The following is a 25,079-nucleotide window of genomic DNA, read 5'->3' as shown; positions in this document are numbered from 1 at the left end:
CTTTGTCATAGATACTCTTTACCCACCGCCCCCCTTGTCTCCCTGGAAAATGTCTTTTTGTCCTATAACACTTCCCTCTATCAGCAGCACCTCAATGAAAATCTCCCTTATCCCATTCCTGACGTCATTGATCTCACGTATTTACTACTTACTTTCATTACAACAATTTTCACCTTTGCCTTAATGAATTATTGACTTTTTATTCTTTTTTTCATCTCCTCCAGAACATCCTTTGTCATCCTTATGTCCCTGGGGGCCTTGAATTATTACTGGCAGATGATGAATGCCCAGAAAATTTTTGATAAATGAATAAAAGAGAAAACGAGTGGGTTTGAGAGAGTATCAGCTCCCCAAGAAAAGGAAAGGGTGAGTAAGTGGATCACAAGCACACAGGAAATTGAAAAATAAATAATAGTATATAATTGAGGACAACTTAGAAAACTTAAAGTCAAGAATGAAACCCAGAATTGGGCTAAAACTTAAGTGAAAACAGAATTCCACAAAACAAAAAAAATAAACACAAAAAATCCAAAATATACATTTAAAAATGAAAGCTATCCAAATAAAATAAAGTTCACAAGCATTCTCTGTAATTGGCACGAAAAAACATCTAATTAAAAATGGCTTTTATTAAAAGGGGAGTATGTCAAAGGGGAGACAAACCATGAGAGATGATGGACTCTGAAAAACAAACTGAGGGTTCTAGAGGGGAGGGGGGGAGGGGGATGGGTTATCCTGGTGATGGGTATTGAGGAGGGCACGTTCTGCATGGAGCACTGGGTGTTATGAACAAACAATGAATCATGGAACACTGCACCAAAAACTAATGATGTAATATATGGTGATTAACATAACAATAAAAAATTTTAAAAAAATGGCTTTTATTAAGGTGCTGAGAAAAGGATTTTAAAGTCAATTCATTTGGTTCTTTGGTTTCAGCAAATTTTTTTCATTATATTTTCTAAATTGAGGGTAGAGTGAGGTTGGCACCATTTCAAAAATTTGTACCCATATTTTGTCTTAGCAGCCAAACAAAGTTTACATTTAAACTTGGTATTTATCTATAGTTAATAGGGAGGAAAGAACATATGCTGTTGTTTAAGGACTCTAGTGAATAATTTTCCCTTATTTCTAAAAATATAATTGATATTTAAAGACTGACCCACTCATCTAAAGTTTAGATAACTCAAGGCAGATTTTAGAAGTATTTCTTCACACTCAAGATTATTAAATATGAAAGAACATATGTCCATTGAAAATTCATAGTACTCATTTTACTAAAATTCATTTTATGTAGTCCAGCCAAGACAGTACAACACTTCACTAATTTGATAGTAGTTTATTTAAATAGCTACTGGTTTCTGCACAGGAAAGAAAGAGAGAGGGGAGGAGAGAGAGAGAGAACAAAGAAAGAAAAATTAAAGAAAGAATGAGTTTTAATAGGTTTTATTATTATTCAGGTATGGTAACGCCAACAAGTAAGACTGCTGACATTGAAAAGAAAGTCTGTTACTCTTGAATCCCAGGAGAGGAGGCATGCCACACCACAGGAGAGCTACACAGGGAAGCACTGGGTCGGTCAGGAGGCAGAGACAGGTGGCAGGGTAAACAGATTTAGGATTGGCTAGTCTGAACAATTTCAGTGTGCATTTCTGGGTAGGGACTGTTCATAGTTGTCTGGCACCTGGCCCTGGGATGATAAGGGAAAGTGGATAGACCTGCAAATATTGAGAGCCTGATAAAAAACACTGTTGGGGATACAGGCTCTGGATTGGTTGGTTTGCTTTTGAAAGGCATGCTCTGGATGGGTCATTTACTGTCTCTAGGAATTGCTTAATCTTGGGATCAGCTGACCCCCTCCAGGGTCCACAAGGCCCCAGATCAAAGCATCAGAATAGAGAAAATAAGAAGGAAGGAATCAAGAAAGGAAGGAGTTTTTGTTTTGTAATTCAATCAGTGCCTAGAATATGAGAAACTATAAATTGATATCCAAGTTGGAGAAATGATTTCTGTCATTCTTTTTCACTTTGTTCCTATAAATAGCAGTGGTGTGTGGTATTAAGAGCTCTGACTTTGGACTCAGAGGAACTGGGTGAAAATTCTGACGTTTAATGCTAGCATTGTGATTTTTCTGTGAGCTTTATATTCCTATAATGTAAAGATAAAAGTAAGGGTTGTACAATTTGAAGGTAATAATGTGTACACAGTGTATTAAATAAATGCTAGCTGCTTTTCTTTTAATTACTATTGCCTAATACTCACTGTTAATGTCCACCTGATACAGAAGATGAAATCATGTGTTAGCTTTTCAAGTGATGCTACATTATTACACATCAAAGGGTAGTATATGTCTTACATTGCACCTAAAAATGTTTTAATATGTCTTACATATGAAGGGAGGGAGAGAGGAAAGCAGGGAGGATGGAAAGAAGGTAGGAAGAAAGGAAGGAAGGAAGGAAGGAAGGAAGGAAGGAAGGAAGGAAGGAAGGAAGGGATTTTGTGAATGAAAAAAAGAAGAGCAATTGAGTAAACATTTCTTTTAGAATTCTGAGGAACAGCTAATGAAAATGTGTACTTTTTTGTCCATAAACATTTAATCAAGTTGTCACCAAATAAAAATAATAGTAAGTAATTTAGTATAGAATGTTTTGGCATAGAAAATCTCAAATACTATTATATTTGTAATTTAAAGTACAAGATTCTCTGAGCCATGAATTCATAGAAATCGATTTGCAAACTTCAATTAATGACCTTGGTTATTTGTCAATAAGAAGAGAGGGAGAGGTTATGTGAGTGCAAGTAAATTAACCTTTCATTCCATACTCTACTGACTTCTTCCACACTGACAAGTAATCAAGATTGTTTGACAGAAACAGCAAGTTGTTTAGCTTCTCAGCTCTCCTGCCACTAAAATATGATGTCAGATAATTTGTTCCTGTTTAGTTCTAGCTTGATTACTTCTGGTTCCTTGAGATTTGAATTGATGAAGTTTTACTTTAGTTACATGGCAGTGTTAATAAATGCTGTCATGTTTATTAATGAGATGCCAAAATTGTATTGTTATATTTAGAGGACAGAGTCAAGTTCATGTAACTTAAAGTAGTTGAATGTGATAAAAGGTTAATTAGACTTCATGACCTGTTTAGAATATGTCTTAGGTCTCAATATCAAGATAACTTTCAATGCAAAATACCAAAACCCAGAATTAATTTATAAGATAACTATATAAAGCCTGTCTTTTAAAAAGTAAATAATTCTAACAGCTCCTGAAGAAATTTTCTGGATTTAAAAACAAAAATTAAAAAACAAAAAACAAAAGCAAAGCAAAAGATCTACCAAAGTCATCCATGGTGATATTTCCCTTGATCTAATTGTGAATATATTAAACAAATATTTTACACACACTATATTCCCAAGATTTCAAGTAGTTTCTATTGAAGGAAGAATCTTTAGTGAAATCCTTGCTACAGATTACTCAAGGTGCATAACATGGGGTTTTAAAATGCAATGGAATCAGTGAATAGCAGAATATGTGCTGCAGAAAATTTCTCATTCATCATTACTCATTTTTGGCTAGAGATAAAAAGATTATTATCCTGGAAGACAAGGCAGAACAACATCCAATTACTAATGACAGTTTTCATAGATAAAAATAATCCCACATAACTGAAGTTTCTGCCATATTGAAATCATAAAATAAATTTTTTTTCATCAAATGAAAGACGTCCCTGGGAACATTAAGAATTTTTTTTTTCATTTTTCAGGCAAACAAAATGCAAGATAAATCCATACCTAGACATATCTGGGTGGAATTTTTCAAACTTCTATGACAAAAATATCCAATGGGCTTCTAGTTTTTAAAAAGTATTAGATTAATTTTGAAAAATCAGATTTGGAAACAAAATGAGATCAGAATATTCAGGACAGAAAGTTATACATAGGTTATAGTGATAATTAACATCCAAAAATTTCTTACCTTTATCGGATATAGAGAAATTACTTTAAAAAGGTCTACACCATTTTTATTGAATAGAAGACACTGTGGGCTTCCTAATGTTACCATTCTGACTTGATAGATTTAGAAGAATAACCACCTACTTAAAAATAATAGCAGACATGTGAAAACTTCTGTGAATAAGAGATTTCTTTCTCATATAATTGAGCACTCTCCTTTTACTGAAATCTCCACAATAATAGTGTAGATTGTTGTGTATCATGTGAATTTCTCCTTGAGTGAGATTTGGTAGTTTAGTCCTTTAAAAAATTTGTTCATTTCATTTAGGTTGTTGAATTTATGGCCCTAGATTGCTGATAGTATTCCTTTGTTCTTTAAATATCTCTAGGATCTGTAGTGATGTCTCTTCATTTATTCCTGATATTTGTAATTTGTATTTTTCTCTCTGCTTTTTTCTTGGGCAGTCTAGTGAGAAATGTATCAACTTTATTGAACTTTTCAAAGCACCAACCTTTTGTTTGATGGCTTCTCTTTTTTCTATTCTCAGTTTCATTGATTTCTACTCTTATTTTTATTATCTTTCCTTCTCTTTGCTTTTGGTAATTTGTCCTTCTATATTTAGCTTTTTTTTAAGGAGGAAGCTTACTTAGATCATTCTTTTGAGATATTTTCTTTTTCTACTTTAAGTATTAAATGCTATAAACTTCCCTCTAAGAACTGCTCTAGCTATATTATCAAAATTTTTTAAAGATTTATTTATTTATTTGAGAGGGAGAGAGAGTGAGTGGAGGGGAGGGTTAGGGGGAGAGAATCTCAAGCAGAGTCCACACTGAGTGCAGAGCCCTAAGTGGGGCTCCATCTCACAACCCTGAGATCATGACCTGAGCCAAAACCAAGAGTCAGATGCTTAACCTACTGCACCACCTAGGCACCCCTATATCATCAAATTTTTGATGTTGTCTTTTCATTTTCATTCAATTCAAAATATTTTCTAACTTTCCTTGTGACTTTTGAAACATTGATTATTGAGAAATATGGCGTTTATTTTTCAAATATTTAGAGATTTTCTAGATATCTTTCTGTAATTTATTTCTAGTTTAATTCCATGATAGCAACCATACAGAGATAAGAGAGACTCCTTCCTAATTTGTGGGCTGGGTATTGAGGCTGATGATGCCACACACACCAAAAGAATTTGGAAGAAAATTTATTACTCACAAAAGGAATTCATGGAAGAGCAGGTCACATGCAATCTGGTTCATAATGGCAAGAGCATAAAGGGATTTGTGGTGTGATGGCTTGGTTTTGGCTCTAGCTAAGAGGTGGTTTTGGGGTGAGGGTTTCTTCCTGTCCAAGGTTTGTGTGTTTTGAACTTTCTGTGGGCGCTAAGAGGACTAATGGACTTTTTTTTTTTTTTTTTTTGTATTAGCTTCCCCATATATGGGGCAATGGTGAAAGGGAAGGTATGTGGCTTGAAAACTGTCAGTGGTCAAAGATCAAAAATGGAGTCAGACCTCTTATTACAATTCACCCCAATGTTAATTGATGATGGAAATGTTCCATGTCTCATTCAATTGAATTTGAATTTGTTTAGGCATAATTTTAGAATTCATATGCTTATGTGGCAAACTACAATGAAAATGAGGAAACCTTGGATAGACACGTGTATTCAAATGTTTTAGGCAGTTGTTGAGAGCCAAGAAAAAGTGTTGGCCGGTGTCTGGAGTATTTGCTCACAAAACTGGGTGGTATTATTAACAAACTTACCTTGTTGTTTTATTTTTTGGGTTATTTGAGCATCTTTTCCCATAATGCCTATCCACATGTAGCCAGAGGTACCTTTAAGGAAGCAGGCTGGCCAGTAGCTAGGCTCAGGCTAGCAATTATCAGCAACTGAGGTCACCAGGAAGCATTGCCCCTTACTGAGGGCATCCAAAGGATTGGCAGTTTGTTGCATGTGTTTAGAGGGGATTTTGGATATTTCCTGGTTAGTATTAATGGTGTGTATTTTCTGACTGGAATATGGGTACCTAGGGCAGTGTCAATGACCCACAAGACAGTAAGTAGGGCAAACATAATATGCAGGATTATAGTTGTTTTGTATTTACTAAGGTTGAAAAAAACAAACAAACATGGGAGAGCCCAAAAGCTAAATTGGTTGATATATTGTTCAGTTCCTTTGTATCCTAATTGGTTTTCTGTGTATTTATTGATTAATGAGAAGGATGTTGAAGTTTTCGACAATAATTGTGTCTTTCTCTCCTCCTTTTTTCAAGTTTTAGAAATATTTGCTCTTTGTATTTTAAAGTTACGGTGTTAGATGTATACATACTTAGAATGGTTATACCTTTTTGGCAAGTTGAACCTTTTATCATTATGTGATATTATTCTTTATTCATCGTAATGTTTCTTGTTCTTAAATCTACTTTGATATTATGTTAGGGTGTATGTGTTGACAATTATTTTGCTTGGTGTTTTCTGAGGTCTGGGAACTGTGGTTAGTTTCTTGATTATTTTGGAAAATTCTCAACTGTCATCTCTTCAGATAATTTTGTCTACCCCGTTCTGTCTCTTCTTTTGCAATTCAAGTAACAAGGTGTTAGGACATTGTATATTGTCCCACAGTACTTACATACTGTTTTTTTTTTCCATTTTTAAAAAATTTCTATTGACATTTTCAAATTCACTAATTATTTCCTTGGCTTCATGAAACCTACTAAAGAGTCTACTGATGGCATTCTTCATCTTTGTTACTATGAGTTCCATTTCAATTATTTAGATCTTTTAACATATTAATCATAGATATTTTAAATTCCTTGTCCAATATTTCAAACATTGGGATCATATGAGTCTGGTTGTGTGTATTGCTTTATCTCTTGACATTGTGTTTCTTTTTTTCCTTGATTCTTTGTATGTCTTCTAATATTTGGTAGAAAGCTGAACATTTGTTTTAAGACAATAGAAACTGAGATAATTAGTATTTATGGCTAGAAAAGGGCATATCTTTTTTTTTTTTTGCCAGGGCTTTATTATAAACAGTGAGTTAATCTAGTTAAAATTTGAGTTAGTTTTGGGTTTTTTTGTTGCTGTAGTTATCCTAGTGAACCACAGTTTTCACATTCCTATAGTATAAACTTGCATGTAAAATGTAGGTTGGTTGGCCAGATGTTTTGTTTTGTTTTCAGTGTTTCCTCCCTCAACTTTAGGTATTCCCTCTGTACTTGTCCCTCAGAGAAGACCTATCTCCTTGCTCTTGATACTTTTCCAATAGTATCTTACATGGTGTGCATGTACCACAGCCAAACAAGTGTTTACTTCCCATCTTTCCCTGCAGACTTTCCTCTTCCCTTGGGTTTCAAGTTAATTGTTTGACTTACAACCCCTGCTTTCTCAGTTTCAGTAGGAGTTTAAATTTTTCAGATTATTAAACTTCTATTATAAGAATAGGAATGTTTCAGCATTTTAAGAGTGAGCCAGAAGTCAAACATATTTTTAAAAATTGAATATATTTCCTAAATCTCTGATAAAAAACTTACCATATTTTTTGAGATACAATCCAAATAGTATAAACCTTCTAAATAATATGTCCTGAGTCTAGAATTTATATCATGACTCTGGGTATCACTTAAGTCCATGAGAAGTACTTTTTCTTTTTTAAAAGTTTTTTATTTGAGTACAGTTAGCATACACTGTTACATTAGTTTCAGCTGTACAACATAGTGACTCAACAAGTTTATACATTATGCTGTGCTCACTACAAGTGTAGCTCCCATCTGTTACCATACAATGCTATGACCATATCATTGACTATATTCCTTATGCTGTGCCTTCTTAGTTATTCCATAGCTGGAAGCTTGTATCTCCCACTCCCCTTCACCCATTTTGCTTATCCTTCTACCCCTCTGGCAACCTTATTCTCTGTGTTTATAAGTCTGATTCTGCTTTTTGTTTATTTACTCATTTTTTTTAGAGTCTATATATGAATGAAATCATATGGTATTTATCTTTTTCACTCTAAGGAAAATGTGGTGTACGCGCACACAAATGCATGCACACACACACACACACACAGGAATATTACACAGCCATAAAAAGGATGAAATTGTGCCATTTACACCATCATGGATGGACCTAGAGAGTATTAAGCTGAGAGAACTTTTCTTAATGATTCTTTTTTCTGAATTTATTTGGTACCACACTGAAAAAAGACAATGAATGTCCTACCAGAATTCTATGCTATTCTATTCTATTCTATTCTACTCTCTATTCTAGTCTATTCTATTCTATTTTTAGAGAGAGAGTGTGTGTGCAAGCTGGGGGGAGGGGCAGAGGGAGAGGGAGAGAGAGAATCTCAAGCAGGCTCCACACTCAGCACGGAGCCAGATACGGGGCTCGATCTCATGACCCTGAGATCATGACCTGAGCCGAAATCAAGAGTAGAATGCTTAACTGACTGAGCCACCCAGTTCCCCCAGAATTTTATTTTAATTTAACCAATAGTGAAACTATATTCTGTGAGTGGCTCTGTGAAAGTTGGCAGTTCTGGTAAGGAGTTGATATTTAGTTATTTTCTAAACATAATAGAGACTTAAACTAAAATGTATTTATTTTCCTATCATCATAGATAAGATGAGTACTGAATAAGTGGTTTACCAAAGCTCATCTAAATACTTGGTAAGATGCACTTCAGTGAGAAAGCTTATATTTTTCAGGTTACATGTGGGGATCTCCTCTGCCAGCAGCAACTTTGAGACCCAGAACCATGTCTTTATCAACTCCTTCAACATCAAATGCACATGACACACAGTGGTGGGACCTTGAGCCCATGTACAGGTTAGCCAAAATCATTGCTCTAGTCTGAGTTAGAACTGGCACTTGACCCCACTGAACCAATCATTCATTATCTCAGTTCCTGAAATTTGGAATTGGATTGCTGGGATTCTCCTCAGCTGACAAGTGGCTCTGGATCTTGGAGCATATGTATTATGTCTCTTCGAAGAAATAGGTAGGATAGTTTATTAACAGACAGTATTGTTTTTCCTAAGTTCACTTAAAAGGAAATTTTCTCATGCTTTTAGAAACCAGAAGGGGTGTTTTACTAATGTGTTAATGTTCTTTGTCATAGCAGTCTAGGATTATAAATCAATGCTGCAAAAGTAAACTATGAGACAATGTGTATGAAAAGAAAAAGAAATAGATTTTAACTGATGAAATCCTAAGAGGTTATTAAAAATAAGAGAAAGAGAGGTAGAAAGGGGGACATCCTTTAAAAGAAAATGTAATAGATAATACAGAGGGCTGTTATTGTCCCACTTCTATTTGTCTAGCCATCCTAAACCTCTTGATGGGCACATCTACTCTTAAAGCTCTCGGGGAAAACACTGAGATTATTTAAGTCTCTTCTTACTCCATTCACCTATTCACATTTTAGAGGCTATAACAATTGGCTATGATTGAAATCCTTCCAGGCTACACGAACAATAACCAAATACAATGACAGTGTACATAATGGGCATAAAAGAAACATCATTGTTAAGTTTTCATGTGATTTGAATTGAGATGTTAATTCTAATCATCTGCTTTTATAAAAGGTTTGTTTGGATCTTTTTTTGTCTGTTTTTTCTTCCCCCAGTGAATGTTGTTTTCTTTTCATTACTGTGCATGTTTTATGAGTTGTGATTTATTTGTGTGTGTTAGATTTGATTTATTTCTGTGATTAAAAAATGAGGTTTGGGATATAAAATCTGTGCTCTGTGTTGTCAGTTCCCCCACCAATCTTTGATGACCTTGACCAAACGGAGGTCTAATGGTATTCACTTATGTTCTGCTATCACTTGTAATTTGGTACCACTCTGTTTTATTCTAGAGGCAGAACAATTCTTATTCTTTATTGTCTACCTGATATTTTGCAGTTTCTATTCCTCAGCATCAACATTCTACTAAGATGACTGGTTCGAGGCAATGAAAGGACAAAAATACTCCAGCTTTCTGAAATTATTTATGTACAGGTAAGATAAAGAGATAAAAGACAAACTTGACAGCCAAGGCACATTATTTGTTTTTAATGATCCACTGTTATTTTTCTGTATCTTTAACTCATGTACTTATCCTTCTAGCCAGAAGTAAAGGAGTCACTCACAAGGAAAGTGTGAAATGAAATATGCAGCATCAAGTCCTCTTGGTAAATCCATCAAAGATTAGGAGAGGGCAATTTCAAGAAAATTTGCATGTAAGCAGAAACAGTCCTGTTGGAGAGACAGTCATATATGTGTTTGTGTAGAGTCTGTGTGTATGATAATTAATATCCACAGGAAGATGAAAGTAGGAAAGATATTTTTGTTTTCTCAAATCTATTTTAAGAAAAGAGAGTCCCCAGAAATCCATGTCTATGGTGAGTATCAGGATTTGTGAGCCTAAGGTCTCAGTGGCTCTAACTTTCTAAGCTCAGAGAAGGAGGCTGCAGAACTAGGAGAGAAGCCAGCAGCAGGCAGAGTAGAGAAACCCAAGAAGTAGAGAAAACCCAAGAAGTCACATGCAAACATACACATCCACACTTCTTTTCTACATCTATTTCTAGCTGTCCTTTACACTTCTAGCTTCAAAAGTCAGGACACCAAAACCAGATAAAGACATTAAAAGAAGGGAAAATAAATAAATAAAATCTTAAAAAAAAAAAAGGAAAACTACAGCTAATAGCTATAGAAAAGTAACAGCTCTCATGAATAAAGTTGCAAAAATCCTCAACAAAAGATTAACAATGTAAATCCAGCAATGTATAAAATAATTATACACCATGACCAAGTGGGATTTATTCCAGGTAGGCCAGGCTGACTCAACATTTGAAAATCAAGTAATTTAATTCATCACACCAAGTTAAAGAAGAAACTTCATATGTCATATCAATAATGCAGAAAAATCATTTGACAAAATTCAAAATCCATTCAAGATAAAAGTCTCAGCAAACTTGGAATAGAGGGGAGCTCCCTCAACTTGACAAAAAAAATATACAAAAAACATACATGTACAAATATACAAAAAACATATACAAAATATAAAAGAAATATACAAAAATCAACATACCTAATGGTGAAAAACCAGATGCTTTCTCCCAAAGATCTACGATGATGCAAGGAAACTCCCTCTGAACACTTGCATTCAACACTCTTAAAAATCCTAGCTAATCTAAGGAAATAAAGTATGTAGATTGAGAAGGAACAAATAAAATGGTCTTTTTTTTTCCATAAATGACATGATTGTCTATGTAGAAATCCCAAAGAACCAACAAAAACTCTTCTGGAACTACTAAGCATTTATAGCAAGTTTACACGATACAAGGTTAGTATAGAAAAGTCAATTGCTTATACCAGCAAAGAACAATCAAAATTTGAAATTTAAAAACACAATCTCATTTACATTAGTACCAAAAACAATGAAATAATTAGATGCAAAACTAACAAAATATACAAGGACCTATAGAAAGAAAGCTACAAAACTCTGATGAAAGAAACCAAAGAAGATCTGAATAAGTGGAGACACAGTCTATTTTTATGAGTAGGAAAACTCAATATTGTTAACATTTTAGTTCTTCCAAACTTGACCTATAGATTCAATACAATTCTCAAAATTTAGCAAGTTCTTTTGTGGATATTAATAAACTGATTCTAAAGTTTATATGGAAAGTCAAAGGACTTTGACAACGCAGTGCTAGTGAAGAACCAAGTCAGGGGACTGACACCAACCAACTTTAGGGCTTAATATATAGCTCCAACAACAAATACAATGTGGTATTAGTGAACAAATAGACAAATAGATCAATGAAACAGAATAGAGAGGCCAGGGAGACTTTTAGGTTAGTGGAACTACTCTCTATGAAACCATAATGGCGGATACATGACATTACGCATTTGGCAAAACCCATAAAACTGTACAAAGGTGAACCTTGATGCAAACTGTGCACTTTAAGAATTGAAATAATGGATTGATATTATTTAATTAATTGTAGCAAATGTACCACACTGATGGAATACAATAATAATAGAAGAAATTGTGGTGGGGGGGACATATGGCAACTCTATATTACCTGCTCAGGTTTTTTCCTATAAATCTAACACTGTTCTTAAAAATATAGCCTATTAATTTAAAAAAAATGTGAGGGCATAAACCAGAAATGTGGGGGTTGTTCTTAATACCTTTCTCTCCATATTCACTCTGCATCCAGTCAATCCAAGGATTCAATGTCCTAAATTACTTTCAGATTCATTTGCTTTTCTTTTTAACTCTGTTGCCATTTTCTGACACAGATCATCATCACAGATCTTCCCAGCTGGTCCTACTTGCGTCCTGTGTTCAGTGTTTCAGTTCATTCTTAAAAATGTTGGCAGAGTGGTATTTCTTTAAGACAAAACATACCATGTCACTACGCTGCTTAAAACTCTTTTTTTAAACTCCTCTTTTAATTTAAATTCAATTATCCAACATATAGTACATCATTAGTTAGATGTAGTGTTCAGTGATTCATCAGTTGCATATAATACCCAGTGCTCATCATATTGCATGCCCTCCTTAATGCCCATCACCCAGTTACCCCATCCCCCCACCTGCCTCCCCTTCTGCAACTCTCAGTTTGTTACCCAGAATCAAGAATCTCTCATGGTTTGTCTCCCTCTCAGATTTCTTTCCATTCAGTTTTCCCCTCCCTTCCTCTATGATCCTCTGTGCTATTTCTTATATTATCATATGGTTTCATTCATATGTGGAATAAACTGCTTAAAACTCTTCACTGGATTTCTATTTCCAACCTTCTTTCCATATCTTATAAGAACCTTTATCATCTAGACATTATTTATCTTTCAGTTATTTTCTCTGACTACATTCTTTCTTGCCATCTAGACTTGACTTATACTGAACTTTGCACAGTTCTACCAGTGCTATACTCTTTATGGTCTTCAGTCTTAATATCTGATGATCCCACTGCTTGAATACTTCCCTTGCCATTTTTTTTTTTGGCCTACTTTATGTTTTATCCTTTGGAATTTAGCTGAAATATTACACCACCTAGGAATCTTTCTACTCCTCACAAACTGAGCTAAATATTCCTCCTAAGTTACCTCAGATTTTCCTTAATGTGATATGCAAACTTCTTGCTTTCTTCATTACCTCTGGGAAGACAGAGGCACATTTACATTTTGCATTGAGGTCTTCCCAGAATCTGCAGTATAACAAACTCTCCATTACATACTTTTAAAAAACAAAAAACAAACCACTTGGAATCAGCCCCAGTAATGTCTCACAGTTGAATTCATGTCATTAATGAAAAGATAGCCCCCAAATCCACACACACACACACACACACACACACACACACACACACACACACGTATACACATATATATGTTAATTGGATGAGTCTAATGGAAGAAAAGTAATGTGAGTGAGGAGAATTGGATCAAGGATTATAATACTAAATTCTTATGATTTCCCAGGATATTCCTGATATCTTGGTTTTATTGAGATATAATTCACATAATATATAATTCACTCATTTAGATTATACAACTCAGTGGTTCTTAGTATATTCAGAGTTGTGCAATGATGACTGGAATCAGTTGTAGTACATTTTTTTTTATGATTTCTGTTTTTATTTAATTCCAGTATAGTTGACATACTTTGTTACATAATTTTTAGGTATATAATACAGTGATTCAACAATTCTATATATGACTCCATGCTCATCAAGATAAGTGTGCTCTTCATCCCCATCACCCATTTCAGCTCCTGTCTCCTCTCTGGTAACTAGCCATCAGTCTGTTCTCTATAGTTAAGAATGTTTTTTCATTTGTCTTTTTTCCTTTTGCACTACCACCCTTTCGCCTCACGCCTCAATCTGTCATGTCCCCAAGCCCTAGGCAACCACTGACTTACTTTCTGTCTTTATAGATGTGCCTATCTTGGACATTTCATATAAATGGAATCATGTAATATGTGGTCCTTTGTGCCTGGCTTCTTTCACTTGGCATATTGTTTGCAAGTTTCCTCCATGTCTTCAAGTAACTTTTGATAGTTTTAGCTATGGATCTTGGAAATTTTCAAAAACAGAGTAAGCCAAAACATATCCAAATCTAACCTAATCCATTATTTGAAACAATTTTAAATATTGTAATTGACATTGATCCTATTGGCCAGTGTACATTTTACCAAATGTATTTTATATGAGAAAATTTAGGGTTTATTACCAGTTATGAAGAACTTTATTCTTTAGACTAGCTTGTCATTTGGGGCTTTGCAAAGGTACATTATATGCTATAAATAGGATGCATGTTTTTCTTCATTGGAGTTTACTTCACTGCACCATGGAATAGAATAATAATAACAAATAGGTTGAGTCTGTAAATATATCTGTAGTTACTGAAACTGACTATTTAAATGTATGTCTCAGGAATATCATTTGACTGAACCTTACTCCCTTATAGAAAGAATTCAGCAGATCCTTTCAGATCCTTCTGAAAACATAAAGGCTCTCTCTGTTTGACACAATTTGGTATTTCTTCTTCCAACAGATGGTGATGAAAACGTAGGGAATGGCTTTAAAATACTGATGAAATACACATTTATACTTTAGAGCACTTGTGAACAGTTGATTTACTGCTGATAAAAAAATATTAACAGCTCCAGTTTGCTTCATTATGTGTGCAATAAAGTAGCTAATGTTCTTTTCCTTCCTTTTGTAGAAATGGTAAATGAAGATTTGCATTCAGAGTGGAGCTTCCTCTTGGGGAAGCAATAGAAGCCTAGGCTGACATTCCCTAAGCCCCAAACCTTGTTAAAAGTGGTTTCAGTCCTGGGGACCTAATGCATTGATTGCTTCCCTAGAAGGAGTCTCCTTGCTTGCTCCATTTGGTCCTATTATGGAAGGTCTAATTACATCTATTATGCTGTTCAGTTTCACAGAAGGTTGGGGAAGGAAATTAGGGGTATTAGGGAATGGGATTAGGGGGTGTGTAACACACACACACACACACACACACACACAGACATTGTGGGTTTTAAGAAATGAACTGGTGACCAAACCAGAGTATTTGTGAGATCATATCTAAACTATCAAGTGTGTTACTGTAACAAGACAAAATGGAGATAGTTCCAATGATTGCTCAGGCAACAGGGAACCAATTACACTGTCAAAATCTGAGATACTGAAGCTTAAAAGCCCCAGAGGACTTTTTTGCAACTTTTTTTTTTGTCATCAGTAAAAGGACAAGTAACACTTTTTTTTTTATCCTGTTGTAAAGTGTCACTTACATTCTGAGCTCCCCAAAACCTTTCTGAGCACATTCTTTGCCTGCATAGTACAAACAGTATATGCTTATGCTATGCTTTTGTATACCTCGATGAAGACTGTTATCATGGCCTAATAGAGCTCTAATAGAGCTCAGAATGCAAAGGGGATGGGGTAGAAGGGAGGCTCATTATTTTTTAAATGGCTTCACTTTTCCCATAGGAATCCTATAGATCCCACTTAGCAGAAGCTCATTCTAGCACTGATTAAGTGGGAAATACACAGAATCTCAAAAGGTCAGACCTATAATCAGCTGTCCTCAGGGGTTGATATGGAAAACTTCTTAATCCAACTTGAATTTATTGCCATCTTACAACGAAGTGCAGCAGATGATATGACATTAAAAAAGAAAGACATATATATATCTTATATATTTATATATATGCAACATTCAGATATGTGTGTATATGTGTGTGTGTGTGTAATGGAAGACTGCCTACCTAAACTCACAGTAATGTGGTTTACCTGAATTATTTGATTTCTTAGGCAGTCTTCCCTATAGTGTTTTTACTTTATTTATGTTACTGATTTGTTTTATATTCCTAGAGACTTTGAAATTATGACAAATTAAGTTTACGTGGAAATAGCTTTGTGTTTGTAAGAAACAATTCACGAATTATAGACTCTAAAGGCATATGACTAAAAAAAAGTATGTAGAAGAAACAGGATAATAGAAAAAGAAGAAAACAAACACAATTCTTAATGTGTTTCCAAACGGTGTGCAAGCCTGTGATAAACACTTCTTTGTGGGAAGAATATACTTGTGGAACCGTATGGCTTAAGCTGGACACAGCTTGGTTTCTTGTCTCTTGAAATGCATTTTTACTTATTTTAGTGAAGAATTATTAGTCAATATTTCATTAAAAAATAACTTTGGTCAAAAGCTGAAGGATTTTTGCTCATCACACCTTAAAATGGCATCTCTGTTTATGTCCTCACATAAATTTATAGTCATTTCTATCACCTTTATGCTGAAAGCAGCACCCACATACAGAATGTTAAATCAGTCTTGAACCTTTGTACTTGCTTATCTGCGTGGAAGAAAATAGATTGTTCTCCTCTCCTCTCCTTGTCCCAAGTAGTTATTAAGTTAAGCTTGGAAGAAAATTGACCTTGGAGTTGTCTTGAGCTATGAGATTGAGAAAAGGTGTGAAGGCTTTTCATTTAAACATGACTCCATTCCCCTAGTTCCTGGGAGACAAGTGATGTCAAGGAAGTGGTATAAGAGGTAAAGTGGCATTTCTTTTCCCTACATGGGTGGCTTTTCCTTTTCTGGGCTTATGAAAGTGGTGTCATTCCTATCTTTTCCTACTTCCTGGAGAAGAGTAAGAAAGGAAGAAGACAGACTCCAAAGTTCAGAGCAGGTATTCCCTGATTCTGCTGATGGGACAAGCTGGGAGAGCACTTGAAGCAAGTTGAGACATTGAAGAAATGAATGTTTCTGCCTCTTTGTAGTTCTGAATAGGTCACAGTGAGTCATGTGGCTCCTCTGTTCGTGAGAGACACTTAGAGCACAGCAGCTAGGAAGTGGGGGGACGTTGGGAAGGAGGAGCTGCTCCCAGGGGATAGGAACACACCACTGATTGCACCATTGGAAATGGGAGAATGGATTGGCTATAGGAGTGCAGGGCATGATTCACGTTGCTGGACTTGACCATATGACCCTGGGAAACCTAGTTAGCTTTTCTGGGCCTCGCTTTTCTCGTGTGCAGCATGGGGATAATAATTGTAGCTGTTTCAAAAGTTTTGAGGCAGGGAAGAATTAAGTGAAATGACGAATAAAGATTGGTGAGCAGAGTGACCAGCACTTACTGCATGTTACAAGTCAGCTGCTGATCCTGTTAATATTGGGACATTATAAAATGTAAAAATTCTTCTTGTCTTAACAATGATGGTGATGAGAAAGTGTGACTGGATGTGTTTGCCACGAGGCACGAATGTTTTGCCTAATTGACGCAAATAGGTCAAGTATTCCGATGTACTCCGGGATGTACCTATAAGGAAATGATTAGCTGATGCAGAAGAGAATTGGTTGATTGAGATGTCAGTGTAGGCTACATGGAGATAACTTCCATTCCTAACCCAGAGAGGACTGGATTCTGATGGAAAGATGATCTTGAGCTGAAATGAATGCTTTTGCACCCTTACAAATATCCAGGCAACTACTAGTTTTACTTAAACATGCAAAGAATTTTCCCGAGTTCTATGGTTCTGAAATGAGCTTAAGAATTTTGGATACTGGCTGTGGTTGGTTAACCTCATGCTGCTGTAAGGTATCCTTGAAAAGTCCTCTACAAATATCCCTGTCACAAAAAAAAAGGGACAAAGATTCAGCTCAACTCTTGGTTGACCATCTTTTGTATCTAACTGATATGGAGATTGGCTATTTTAAAAGCTATAAAGAATATTGACAGATCAAATAGAGTACTTTTCTCTGTTACTATTTTTGCCCTGAAAAAGTAATTATTTATGAACAGTATGGGCAGACTGAGAATCTTAAATCAGCATTAATTTTTACCAGATAGGGAAAATATAATGCACATTTTCTCTAATCCGTGCCAATTAGGACAATCATTTGAGGAATCAGCATTTGTGAATAATCAACAAATTAGTAAATTACGTTTAGTAAAGTGCGTTTTCATATGTTCTGAAAGTAACTTTTAGTTGTAAAAAGTAAAGAGCACAATGGGCTTTTGTTATTTTTTAATAAAGAAAAATTGCTTAAATGCCATTCTCCATTTGAACATAGCATATTAAACATAAGCATAACATAAGCAAGTCTTAATTTTCATAAGTTTATTGAAGGCATACTATGTAACAAGCACTTTTCTGAGTCCTGGAATTTAATGGTGAATATGCCTCATGAGGTCTTATTTGCTAATAGAGGGAAACAAACAAATAAGCATATAAAGGAGTAAACAAGGTTGGTTCCAATTGTGATAAAGGAAACCCAGTGGGCTTAGAAGTGCTGCTTTAGGGAAGGGTTTTTTTAAGGAGCCATTTGAGCTGAGACCTGAAGAATGAAAGGATGCTGGTCATGCAAAGAAACTATCAGCTAGGGAAAGCTCAGTGTGTCTGGAGGATGAAAAGGTGCTAAGTATGGCTGGAAAATAGAAAGGAGAGGGAGAGTAGTACCTGAGGCATGGCTTCTAGAAGGAGGCAGGCCTAGATCAAGTAGGCACTGGAAGCTGTGGCAAGGTTTAGGATTTAGAAACCACTGACGTGTGTGTGTGTGTGTGTGTGTGTGTGTGTGTGTAAGAAAGAGGGGGAAGTGCGGGCGAGAGAGACAGAGATTCAGTTGGGACAAATCAATTACTGGTTTTCATTTTTTTTCACCCTTATATTTGCATTCACACAGAACTACACATAACTGAAGATCTCAACAGTTGAGAAAACTGCACATTTTAGGTGGCATTCCGCTCTTAAAGCAACCATGCTACTTGAGAGAGAGAGAGTTTTCTCATGCACACACCACATATCTTGATATTCCCTTCTTTAAGCGGGACATGACCTTGCCTAATTTACGTTTGAAATGAACAATTTAATTGTGGGATGAACATGGACTGTGGAAAGGCAAGACTGGAAGCAGGGGAACCAATTAAGAGGACATTGTAGTATCCTCAGGAAGAGAGGGTGGTGGCTTAAAATAAGGTGAGGGCTGGGAAGATACTGTCATATATATATATATATATATATATATATATGAATATATATATATATATATAGTATATTTTGGAGGTAGAGTCAATAGGACTCGTGATGGATTGAATGTAGGGGTTGAATCACAGGAAAATTAATGTGGGTTGTGGAACAAAATAGGCAGGGAGCTGGTGGGTGTTTAGCATGACAGACCTTTGCTGCAGCAAAACACTCTGGCCTTCCATAAATCACTGTAGCATGCAACATCAGGAATTCAGAAAGACCAAAAAACTCCATTAGCACTGAACCATAGCATCTCTATAATAGACATATTTAACAAAATGACATTAGTGCTATTCATTTTTCTTGTTATGCATATTTGAGAAAGCAGACCGGAGAAATACAAAATAGTACATATGGTATGATCATATTGTTACTGAGAATACAGGAGGAAAAGCAAAGCAAGAACAGGCTGTTTTACAGAGGTGGGAGGCAAGTGCACTCCCTGTTCCCTCAAACCCTCACATTTGCTGTGCTGTGTTCCAGGCTGGGCTGCAACATGATCTCTGATAGGGTATGTTTACTGCTGTGGCTCAGGAGAAAGGGGGCTGCTGATGTTTCCTATGGGGCAGTATTTTTCAAATGATGTGCATGACCCTCCAGTGGGTAATAGAATAAAATGGGTGAGAATTGACCAGCACTAGAAAAAAAGTTAAATAGAAAACATCATAGGGGCACCTGGGTGGCTCATTCAGTTAAGCATCCGACTCCTGATCTCAGGTTGGGTCGTGATCTCAGGGTGGTTGACTTCAGGCCCCACATAAAATAATAATAATAAATTAAAAAATTGAAAACATTATAGTGCCTTCTCCAGTATTTTGTGAATTCTTTAATTTTATTTCATTTATATCTATCTATCTAGATCTATATATCTATCTATAAAGATCTATCTAGTTTATCTATAGTTTCTAGATATCTAGTTTCTATATCTCTCTATCTGTCTATCTATATGGATGGATGAACGTGTCACAGTACAGAATGGATTCATTATGTTGAAAAGTAAAGCACAGGCCCAAAATGGAGTCACTCATGTTAGGACCTCCATATCAGCAAACCAAGACTTAATCTCAACCTAACTGCAATTTCAACCCTACCACCACCCCAGAAGGTAACCTTTAACCAATCAACCTGGAATTTCCTGGTTAACACGAGGAAATTTACTGATAGACCCTTTCTGTTCTGCTTTGGAGGATGGCCTTGCCTCAAATAATGGATTCTTTTCCTTTTTCCCCTCCTTCTCTACTTTTAAAAACCTTTCCTTTTAAGCAGCTAGGTGGAGCTCCTTTTGATTTGTTAGATGGAATGCTACTTGATTCATGAATTATTTAATAAAGCCACTTAGATCTTCAAATTCACTTGGTTGAATTTTGTTGTTTAACAATTGCAATGAGTCTAGGTTAAAAAGAAGAGTTAGAAAGCTACTGCTCTCAGGTATATTCTCCCTGGGAAATCCCCAATTTCTTGCCTCAGTGTAACTCTTCAGAGACTTAGAATAGGTTTATTTGCTTAACCTCATCCACATTACATCGTTATATTAGGCAGACACAGATGAATTGAATAGACATTTGAGATCAATTACTTGGTGGGTGATGGGTCTTGAAAAGAGGCAGGAAACATAAAACCTACCAAGAGACTAGCGAAAATAGATGAAAACAACAGAGCCCCACACCAGTACTCAGAGGCATGTTATCATCTGGGGAAGGGTTGGCAAAATGAAGAGTGGAGGGTCTCATAGGTAATCTTTGCTTATCCCAGTTCTGCCTCTGTCCACCTTTGAATACTCAGTGTTGTGAATGGGAGACTCATAACTGACATCTCAAGAATTTCTAGATGGGCAACATAAATGCTGCCTTTTCTTGATGGAAAATTCAAGAAATTAGAAATGTCACTACATATTTGTAGTTCTGCATCCTCATACCCTGGCCAAACCTAATTTTTGGATTTGCGCCACAGACAATGCCTGTACCTGATTTCTTCATGTCATGGAAAGACAAACCCTGTAAGATTGCTGACTGGTCAGAACAAAGCCAAACTGTAAGGCAAGAACAAAAAGAAAGAAGTCCTTCTAATTACAGACTGAAAAAGTGTCCTTCATCTCTCCTGGCAGAAACAAGGGAAAGGGTTCAAAAGTTTTAGCGCAAATCAGAAAGCTGTAGTATCCTCAGGAAGAGATGGTGGTGGCTTAAAATAAGATGGGGATTGGGATTTTTTCAAAACATCTGCCCAGAGCGCCTCTTCCAGACAGAAGTAGCTGCAGAGGACAGGGGTTTAAGTACCTGTTCCCTGTTCCCACCCTTTCTCCTCACAGGCTTTTGTCTCTTAGGGTGGGGCAAGGCATGAGTGCTTAGGTCGTGGGCCAACCCCTGAGAGTGCTGGCAGGCACTTGGTTATATGATACTTGTGATATGTAGTATTGATATACTTGAGAAATATAATATACAAAACATTGTGATATATGATAAGACATGCCTTATTTTTATTTCCAGAATTCTGTAAATGCTATTCTGAAATGGACTTTGCCAGATAATTCTAAACCCTGGAATTGAGACCATTGTTGACTTTTAAAAAACTTTTCTTAATGTGAGATAATGATTATAAATATCCATTTTGTGCTTCCTGTTGTTTCTAAGTAAACCTCTGACCACTTTTTAAAGTTGGATTCAGAGAGGGGTACCTGGGTGGCTCAGTCGGTTAAGCCTCTGACTCTTGGTTTTGGCTCAGGTCATGATCTCAGGGTCGTAAGATCGAGCCCTGTGTCCTTCTCTGGGCTCAGCACCAAGTCTGCTTGAGATTCTCTCTCTCTGTCCTTCCCCCCAATAAATAAATAAATAAATCTTAAAAAAAAATAAAAGCAGCAATGCTTTTTGTTAGATTCAGAGAAAATAGTGTGGTACGGTTATTAGAATCAGTCTAAGGGAAGGAAAGTGTTGAGTTTTTTAATTAGTGAATATCAAACATAAAATTCATGCCATATGCATAGTTGTAGGTGTTGCAATTTAAAAGGGACATCAACAGACTAGAATGTGCTCAGAAAAAGGGAAATGGGACAGTTTACACATTCCAGATCTGGAAAACAAATTATGTGAGAAACAACTAACACAAAATAAGCATTCATTTATTCAAGAGGAAAGTATAAGCTTTTATATTGCTGGCAGTAGGCTAAAGTCTAAAGAGATAGCAAAAGCCTCTCAAGAAAGTTTAGTAAAAGGAGAAAGAAATGGGAAAATGTGAAAGTGGTCATTATATATTTTTAGTACATTTATGTGGAGAGAGGATAGATTAAACTTCTTTATGTCTCCATTTCCTTATTTGTTGAAAAGGAGGAAAAAGAGGAGGAGGAGAGAGAGAGTTTGACCAAATTGGTGCTTTTCAGCAGGAGTGGCCCAGATTTTGTGAGGCCTAATGTTTTATAATTTGGGGACCCTCTTTAAGAAAATTAGATATTTATTGAGGATGTAAACTATGCTACAGCAAGTTACAATGTTTAAAAAATTAGCAAATACTAGAAACATCCTAAAGTCCAGAGGAAAAAAAATGCCATTCATGTTGTTAACTGCCTGACACACGTCTATGATACTTTTTAGCCTACATTTTGAACTGCAGACTCTTTGAGCAAGTCTTCATGTTACAACATACTATAATATAAATTTCTATTATTTATAGAGAGAGAAGAGAAAGTTAGAATAGAAAGATGCTTCAGTTTTCTTCCTAGCATAGTTGATGACTGTTTTTAGTTACTGATAGTTTAGAAATGTTTCCACAAGGCCAACTTTGGTTGGCCTTTTGGCCAAACTGTACATCTCAAAGCTCCTTCTCCCACCACTGTCACAGATTTCTGGTGCAAATGAGTTCCTTCCAGATAGGTTTGACTTTAATTTGTGGATTTCCTCCATGGAGCCCTGGTGCTTCTGTAGAAATGCTTTCAGGAGATCTTGACTGGCTCTTCCCCGACCAGGCACAGATCAGGTGGTGGAGAGTCTTCTGCTCAAGTTTTGACTGGAGAAACTCTGCTCTCCCCAGCTTTATAAAATGGACTTCCGCAGGTAGCGAGGGAAGACTGCCTTTGATTCAGGCACTAGAGTGACTCTAAAAAATACCAGGAAAAAGTCAGCCTGCTTTTTATTATCACCATGTGTCAGCAATTCTGAATAATGTCAGTGGAAAAAAAATATTCCTCCACCAAAAAGCTTTTGTTGGTCTGAGTTCAAAATAATTGTTGCAGTTACTCTTAGGTTTTAATGATAGATATATAAGCCTCAGATTGGCACGTTTTTATTATATACTTCAATAAATATTGTATTCTTCATGGAAGCTAATTTGGAAAACTCCCAGCCTCCAAAATACACCGACTATTCCAGGAATTGGTTTCTAGAGTAAGTTCCTAATGGTTCTGAACCGTTCATGCTTGCCTTGGTCACAGTCTTTAGTCACTGTGGGATTAGAGATTTCTGCAATGAAACAGTAGATTTGAAATAAACAATGTTGGTAGGGTGATTGCAAAGTTCAGGAACCAGAACTTGAGTCCCAGCAGTTTTGTCATTCTACCTGACCACTTGGAGAATTGTTTGGGTTTAAATTATAAAGCTGTGAAGCAGATTACAAATTGCAAGTTTGTCTTAAGTGCACTCAGGCTGCTGTAACAAAATACCACAGACTGGGCAGCTTATAAACAACTCACATTCATTTCTCACTGTTCAGGTGGCTGACAGCCTAGGATCATGGCACCAGCAGATTTGGTGTTTAGAGAGGACCTCCTCGTTCATAGATGGTGCCTTCCTGCTGTGTCTTCATGTGGTGGGAGAGGGTAGAAAATCTCTCTGGAGCCTCTTTTAAAGGTACTGATCCCATTCGTGAGAGCTCTTACCTTCTTGATATAAGCATCTCCCAAGACCCCACCTCCAAATACCATTACTTTGGGGGGTTAGGATTTCAACTTATGAATTTAGGGGGGACGCAAACACTTATACCATTGCAGAGGAATATTATTTTTGTTTGGAGAAAGCAAATTTTATTTCAACAATAAATTACTGAATTTGAATAATATCTCTAAAAATGAAATTTATTTTTTCTTTTAAAATTGTTTTTAAAAACAAAGAACCATTTAAAAATAATGATTTCTGACTATCACATTATTATTATTGAAAATAATTTGGTTGTATAGAGAAGGTTGTTAAAAAATGGTCTGTTCCAGGTGTCAAATACGACAAGTACACCAATCCACAAACAAAGTTTGGAAATTGCTGGATTAGAGGGTCAAGCCCAGAGCCTGAGCTCAGACAGTGATACATGATTTTGAGAGGGAAAGTTTTGGTCCCCTACTCCAATCTCAAGAAATGCTTTTTACAATGATTAGAATTGTCAAAAAATGAAATGGACTTCTTGAGAGCTAAGGAATTTCCAGAAGAAATGTTGAAGGAGAGTCTAAATGACTTATCAAAGGTGTTGTAGAAGAGGCTCCACCATGGAGCACAGTTAAAAAAAAAAGAAAGAAAAAAATTCATTAAATACTTAAGATCCTTTTCAAGATTCTCTGCTATTTCTACTCAACCCATCTTTATTAGTTATCTGTTATTGCATAGCAAGTGCCCTGAAGCATAGTGACATTAAAAAACAGATATTTATGATCTCATAGTTTCTGTGGATCAGGAATCTGGGTATAGTTTAGCTGGGGCAGTGGTGAGGCAAACCAGGGGGCGGGTTGTTCTAGCTCAGGATCTCTCATGAGGACACAGTCAACTGTGGCCAGAACTGCAGTCTCTTCTGAAGACTCTGTTGGGGAAGGGCCAGCTTTCGATTTAAGTCAAGTGGCTATTGGCAAGCCCTAAACAGGAGTCAGCAAACTGCTTTACAGGAACACAGCAACGCTCATTAGTTTATATATTGTGTATGACTGTTTTTGCTTTACAATGGCAGAGTTGACTACTTGTGCATATTAATTATGTTTTCCTATTTTCTGTATTCTTGATGCTGTGATATCTGGGGCTTTGCTGACCTGGGAGGGACGGCCCCTACCAGGGTTAGCTAATTCCCAGAGATAATAACTTGCCTGAGAGATCACCTTTGATATATAAACCAATCAATCCAGAGCGCATA

Source organism: Callorhinus ursinus, unplaced genomic scaffold (genome assembly GCF_003265705.2).
Source record: "Callorhinus ursinus isolate GAN/ISIS: 27379988/994484 unplaced genomic scaffold, GSC_fseal_2.0 scaffold113, whole genome shotgun sequence".
NCBI classification, from domain to species: domain Eukaryota; kingdom Metazoa; phylum Chordata; class Mammalia; order Carnivora; family Otariidae; genus Callorhinus; species Callorhinus ursinus.
Note: the sequence above shows the minus strand (reverse complement) of the source record.